Source organism: Toxorhynchites rutilus, chromosome 1, assembly GCF_029784135.1.
Source record: "Toxorhynchites rutilus septentrionalis strain SRP chromosome 1, ASM2978413v1, whole genome shotgun sequence".
Lineage (NCBI taxonomy): Eukaryota > Metazoa > Arthropoda > Insecta > Diptera > Culicidae > Toxorhynchites > Toxorhynchites rutilus.
The window spans coordinates 97,820,071-97,827,800 of record NC_073744.1 but is presented as its reverse complement, the minus strand read 5'-3'; positions in this window follow the sequence as shown (position 1 = coordinate 97,827,800).

The following is a 7,730-nucleotide window of genomic DNA, read 5'->3' as shown; positions in this document are numbered from 1 at the left end:
GCATGTCCTAGATAAGTGTTTGGCATGCCAAATTGTAGGTTTTTTGCTCCTCTTTCCAACAATGTATAGAAAGAATTGTATTTTTCCATACTTTCCCGGAAAAATTACAAAAACGCATCGGGCAAACGGAGGATAACTACAGATTCATGAAGGATGAGAGTTTCGCATGTCCTAGATAAGTGTTTGGCATGCCAAATTGTAGATTTTATACTCCTCTTTCCAACAATGTATAGAAAGTATCGTATTTTTCCATACTTTCCCGGAAAAATTACAAAAACGCATCGGGCAAACGGAGGATAACTACAGATTCATGAAGGATGAGAGTTTCGTAGGTCGTAGATGAGTGTTTGGCATGTCAAATTGTAGGTTTTTTGCTCCTCTTTCCAACAATGTATAGAAAGTATCGTATTTTTCCATACTTTCCCGGAAAAATTACAAAAACGCATCGGGCAAACGGAGGATAACTACAGATTCATGAAGAATGAGAGTATCGTATGTCGTAGATGAGTGTTTGGCATGTCAAATTGTAGGTTTTTTGCTCCTCTTTCCAACAATGTATAGAAAGAATTGTATTTTTCCATACTTTCCCGGAAAAATTACAAAAACGCATCGGGCAAACGGAGGATAACTACAGATTCATGGAGGATGAGAGTTTCGTATGTCCTAGATAAGTGTTTGGCATGTCAAATTGTAGATTTTTTACTCCTCTTTCCAACAATGTATAGAAAGTATCGTATTTTTCCATACTTTCCCGGAAAAATTACAAAAACGCATCGGGCAAACGGAGGATAACTACAGATTCATGAAGGATGAGATTTTCGCATGTCCTAGATAAGTGTTTGGCATGTCAAATTGTAGGTTTTATGCTCCTCTTTCCAACAATGTATAGAAAGAATTGTATTTTTCCATACTTTCCCGGAAAAATTACAAAAACGCATCGGGCAAACGGAGGATAACTACAGATTCATGAAGGATGAGAGTTTCGCATGTCCTAGATAAGTGTTTGGCATGCCAAATTGTAGATTTTATACTCCTCTTTCCAACAATGTATAGAAAGTATCGTATTTTTCCATACTTTCCCGGAAAAATTACAAAAACGCATCGGGCAAACGGAGGATAACTACAGCTTCATGGAGGATGAGAGTTTCGTATGTCCTAGATAAGTGTTTGGCATGTCAAATTGTAGATTTTTTACTCCTCTTTCCAACAATGTATAGAAAGTATCGTATTTTTCCATACTTTCCCGGAAAAATTACAAAAACGCATCGGGCAAACGGAGGATAACTACAGATTCATGAAGGATGAGAGTTTCGCATGTCCTAGATAAGTGTTTGGCATTTCAAATTGTAGGTTTTTTGCTCCTCTTTCCAACAATGTATAGAAAGAATTGTATTTTTCCATACTTTCCCGGAAAAATTACAAAAACGCATCGGGCAAACGGAGGATAACTACAGATTCATGAAGGATGAGAGTTTCGCATGTCCTAGATAAGTGTTTGGCATGCCAAATTGTAGATTTTTTACTCCTCTTTCCAACAATGTATAGAAAGTATCGTATTTTTCCATACTTTCCCGGAAAAATTACAAAAACGCATCGGGCAAACGGAGGATAACTACAGATTCATGAAGGATGAGAGTTTCGTAGGTCGTAGATGAGTGTTTGGCATGTCAAATTGTATGTTTTTTGCTCCTCTTTCCAACAATGTATAGAAAGTATCGTATTTTTCCATACTTTCCCGGAAAAATTACAAAAACGCATCGGGCAAACGGAGGATAACTACAGATTCATGAAGAATGAGAGTTTGGTATGTCGTAGATGAGTGTTTGGCATGTCAAATTGTAGGTTTTTTGCTCCTCTTTCCAACAATGTATAGAAAGAATTGTATTTTTCCATACTTTCCCGGAAAAATTACAAAACGCATCGGGCAAACGGAGGATAACTACAGATTCATGGAGGATGAGAGTTTCGTATGTCCTAGATAAGTGTTTGGCATGTCAAATTGTAGATTTTTTTACTCCTCTTTCCAACAATGTATAGAAAGTATCGTATTTTTCCATACTTTCCCGGAAAAATTACAAAACGCATCGGGCAAACGGAGGATAACTACAGATTCATGAAGGATGAGAGTTTCGCATGTCCTAGATAAGTGTTTGGCATGTCAAATTGTAGGTTTTTTGCTCCTCTTTCCAACAATGTATAGAAAGTATCGTATTTTTCCATACTTTCCCGGAAAAATTACAAAAACGCATCGGGCAAACGGAGGATAACTACAGATTCATGAAGGATAAGAGTTTCGTAGGTCATAGATAAGTGTTTGGCATGTCAAATTGTAGGTTTTTTGCTCCTCTTTCCAACAATGTATAGAAAGTACCGTATTTTTCTATACTTTCTCGGAAAAATTACAAAAACGCATCGGGCAAACGGAGGATAACTACAGATTCATGGAGGATGAGAGTTTCGTATGTCCTAGATAAGTGTTTGGCATGTCAAATTGTAGATTTTTTACTCCTCTTTCCAACAATGTATAGAAAGTATCGTATTTTTCCATACTTTCCCGGAAAAATTACAAAAACGCATCGGGCAAACGGAGGATAACTACAGATTCATGAAGGATGAGAGTTTTGTATGTCCTAGATAAGTGTTTGGCATGTCAAATTGTAGATTTTTTACTCCTCTTTCCAACAATGTATAGAAAGAATTGTATTTTTCCATACTTTCCCGGAAAAATTACAAAAACGCATCGGGCAAACGGAGGATAACTACAGATTCATGAAGGATGAGAGTTTTGTATGTCCTAGATAAGTGTTTGGCATGTCAAATTGTAGGTTTATTGCTCCTCTTTCCAACAATGTATAGGAAGTACCGTATTTTTCCATACTTTCCCGGAAAAATTACAAAAACGCATCGGGCAAACGGAGGATAACTACAGATTCATGGAGGATGAGAGTTTGGTATGTCGTAGATGAGTGTTTGGCATCTCAAATTATAGATTTTATACTCCTCTTTCCAACAATGAATAGAAAGTATCGTATTTTCCCATACTTTCCCGGAAAAATTACAAAAACGCATCGGGCAAACGGAGGATAACTACAGATTCATGAAGGATGAGAGTTTCGCATGTCCTAGATAAGTGTTTGGCATGTCAAATTGTAGGTTTTATGCTCCACTTTCCAACAATGTATAGAAAGAATTGTATTTTTCCATACTTTCCCGGAAAAATTACAAAAACGCATCGGGCAAACGGAGGATAACTACAGATTCATGAAGGATGAGAGTTTTGTATGTCCTAGATAAGTGTTTGGCATGTCAAATTGTAGATTTTTTACTCCTCTTTCCAACAATGTATAGAAAGTATCGTATTTTTCCATACTTTCCCGGAAAAATTACAAAAACGCATCGGGCAAACGGAGGATAACTACAGATTCATGAAGGATGAGAGTTTCGCATGTCCTAGATAAGTGTTTGCATGCCAAATTGTAGATTTTTTACTCCTCTTTCCAACAATGTATAGAAAGTATCGTATTTTTCCATACTTTCCCGGAAAAGTTACAAAAACGCATCGGGCAAACGGAGGATAACTACAGATTCATGAAGGATGAGAGTTTCGTAGGTCGTAGATGAGTGTTTGGCATGTCAAATTGTAGATTTTATGCTCCTCTTTCCAACAATGTATAGAACGTACCGTATTTTTCTATACTTTCCCGGAAAAATTACAAAAACGCATCGGGCAAACGGAGGATAACTACAGATTTATCAAAAACAAGAGTTTAGCTCATCGCATTTTTATAAAATGGACATCAATCGATAGATTTAGTCACAAGGGTTCCAAAAATATATATATTGTCAAGCAAATTACTAAGCATTGTGATAAAAGTTTACAAAATGTGTTCATACTCTAGTAAATCAGAAGCAGGGCCGCACTAAGGGGAAAAGTAAAAGTAGAATCATTTTATGGAAAAACATGAACCAATATTCGCTGCATACGAGTCAAAGCCAAATTTCATGTAAATTCAGACTACTAAACAGAAATATAAAACTATATAATACATAGAAATAGGGGAAATATGATTTTTATGAAGAAGTTACACAAAATTTTAGAGGAAGAGAGTTACGTAAGAGGTATGGTCCAGTCCTTAGATTCAAATGATAGAAGAGATCAAGCACTACAAATCTGAATCATCAAACTCAATATTTTCGTGGAACATCAGAAAAAATTCCAGAATATGTTTTTCATTCTTTTGATTTTTCATGAAATCGATCCACTAAATTTCGGGGGATGAGAGTTACGTAAGAGGTATGGTCCAGTTCTTAGATTCAAATAATAGAGGAGATTATACACTACAAATCTGCATCATCAAACTCAAGATTTACGTGTGAAATCAAAACAAAATAGAAAATATGTTTTTCATTCTTTCGATTTTCATGAAATCGATCAACTGAAATTTTGGGGATGGGAGTTACGTAAGAGGAATGGTCCGGTTCTTAGATTCAAATGATAGAGGAGATTACGTACTACAAATCTGCATCATCAATGTCAAGATTTTCGTGTGATATCAGTAAAAAATTCAATAATATGTTTTTCATTCTTTCGATTTTTCATGAGATCGATCCACCAAATTACGGGAGATGAGAGTTACGTAAGAGGTATGGTCCAATCCTTAGATTGAAATGATAGAGGAGATCAAACACTACAAACCTGCATCATCAAGCTCAATATTTTCGTGGAACATCAGAAAAAAATTCCAAAATATGTTTTTCATTCTTTCGATTTTTCATGAAATCGATCCACTAAATTTCGGGGGATGAGAGTTACGTAAGAGGTATGGTCCAGTTCTTAGATTCAAATAATAGAGGAGATTATACACTAAAAATCTGCATCATCAAACTCAAGATTTACGTGTGAAATCAGAATAAAAATCGGAAATATGTTTTTCATTCTCTCGGATTTTCATGAAATCGATCAACTAAAATTTGGGGGATGAGAGTTACGTAAGAGGAATGGTCCAGTTCTTAGATTCAAATGATAGAGAAGATCCCGCACTACAAATCTGCATCATCAAACTCAATATTTTCGTGGAACATCAGAAAAAAATTCGGAAATATGTTTTTCATTCTTTCGATTTTTCATGAAATCCACTAAATTTCGGGGGATGAGAGTTACGTAAGAGGTATGGTCCAGTTCTCAGATTCAAATAATAGAGGAGATCACGCACTACAAATCTGCATCATCAAACTCAAGATTTACGTGTGATATCAGAAAAAAAATTCGAAAATATGTTTTTCATTCTTTCGATTTTTCATGCTATCGATCCACCAAATTACAGGGGATGAGAGTTACGTAAAAGGTATGGTCCAGTCCTTAGATTCAAATGATAGAGGAGATCAAGCACTACAAATCTGCATCATCAAACTCAATATTTTCGTGGAACATCAGAAAAAAATTCGGAAATATGTTTTTCATTCTTTCGATTTTTCATGAAATCGTTCCACTAAATTTCGGGGGATGAGAGTTACGTAAGAGGTATGGTCCAGTTCTTAGATTCAAAAGATAGAGGAGATCACACAATACAAATCTACATAATCAAACTCAATATTTACGTGTGATATCAGAGAAAAATTCTAAAATATATTTTTCATTCTTTCGGTTTTTCAAGAAATCGATCCACTAAAATTTGAAGGATGAGAGTTACGTAAGAGGTATGGTTCAGTTCTTATATTCTTATGATAGAGGAGATCAAGCACTACAAACCTGCATCATCAAACTCAAGATTGACTTGTGATATCAGAAAGAAATTCAAAAACATGTTTTACATTCTTTTGATTTTTCATGAGATCGATCCACCAAATTTAGGGGGATGAGAGTTACGTAAGAGGTATGGTCCAGTTCTTAGATTCAAATGATAGAGGAGATCACGCACTACAAATCTGCATCATCAAACTCAAGATTAACGTGTGATATCAGAAAAAAAAATCGAAAATATATTTTTCATTATTTCGATTTTTCATAAAATTGATCCACTAAATTACGTGGGATGAGAGTTACGTAAGGGGTATGGTCCAGTTCTTATATTCTTATGATAGAGGAGATCAAGCACTACAAACCTGCATCATCAAACTCAAGATATACGTGTGATATCAGAAAAAAATCTAAAATATGTTTTTCATTCTTTTGACTTTTCATGAGATCGATCCACCAAATTTCGGGGGATGAGAGTTACGTAAGAGGTATGGTTCATTTCTTATATTCTTATGATAGAGGAGATCAAGCACTACAATCCTGCATCATCAAACTCAAGATTTACTTGTGACATCAGAAAAAAATTCAAAAACATGTTTTACATTCTTTTGATTTTTCATGAGATCGATCCACCAAATTTCGGGGGATGAGAGTTACGTAAGAGGTATGGTCCAGTTCTTAGATTCAAATGATAGAGGAGATCACGCACTACAAATCTGCATCATCAAACTCAAGGTTAACGTGTGATATCAGAAAAAAAATCGAAAATATATTTTTCATTCTTTCGATTTTTCATAAAATTGATCCACTAAATTTCGGAGGATGAGAGTTACGTAAGAGGTATGGTCCAGTTCTCAGATTCAAATAATAGAGAAGATCAAGCACTACAAATCTGCATCATCATACTCAATATTTTCGTGGAACATCAGAAAAAAATTCGGAAATATGTTTTTCATTCTTTCGATTTTTCATGAAATCGATCCACTAAATTTCGGGGGATGAGAGTTACGTAAGAGGTATGGTCCAGTTCTTAGATTCAAATAATAGAGGTGATTATACACTACAAATCTGCATCATCAAACTCAGGATTTACGTTTGAAATAAAAAAAAAATCGAAAATATGTTTTTCATTCTTTCGATTTTCATGAATTCGATCAACTAAAATTTTGGGGAGGGGAGTTACGTAAGAGGAATGGTCCAGTTCTTAGATTCAAATGATAGAGGAGATCACGCACTACAAATCTGCATCATCAAACTAGAGATTTTCGTGTGATATCAGAAAAAAATTCAAAAATATGTTTTTCATTCTTTCGATTTTTCATGAGATCGATCCACCAAATTACGGTGGATGAGAGTTACGTAAGAGGTATGGTTCACTTCTTAGATTCAAATGATAGAGGAGATCATGCACTACAAACCTGCATCATCAAACTCAAGATTTACGTGGGATATCAGAGAAAAATTCTAAAATATATTTTTCATTCTTTCGGTTTTTCATGAAATCGATCCACTAAAATTTGAAGGATGAGAGTTACGTAAGAGGTATAGTTCAGTTCTTATAGCGAATTCGTTTTTAAAACTGAGTCAGTGCCAAACTGACTCTGTAATAAAAAAACGTTTTCAGTTTCACGAATGCGGTGGTTTGTTGGTGTGCTTTATATAGTCTGATTTGTTTATATTTACGATGGCAAATGTACAGTGTCGACGTCTGGTGGTGATATTAGTGCTTGGGAGGTAAATTGTTCTCCATCAGATCAGAAGGGCCAAGTGCAGTGTAAACATATAAAAGTTTGAATGAAAATTTTTACTTAATATTGTTTGATTACCTAACACATGTATTTCTGACACTCACTTAACCATTTGTCTATGCATTTCCTGTTTGTTCCACAAATAATTACTATTATAATATAAAACCATCATTAGACACAGTTTTCGTTCAATATTCTGCGATATCGGAAAAAAACTTTTATTTAATCACATAAAATAAATATTC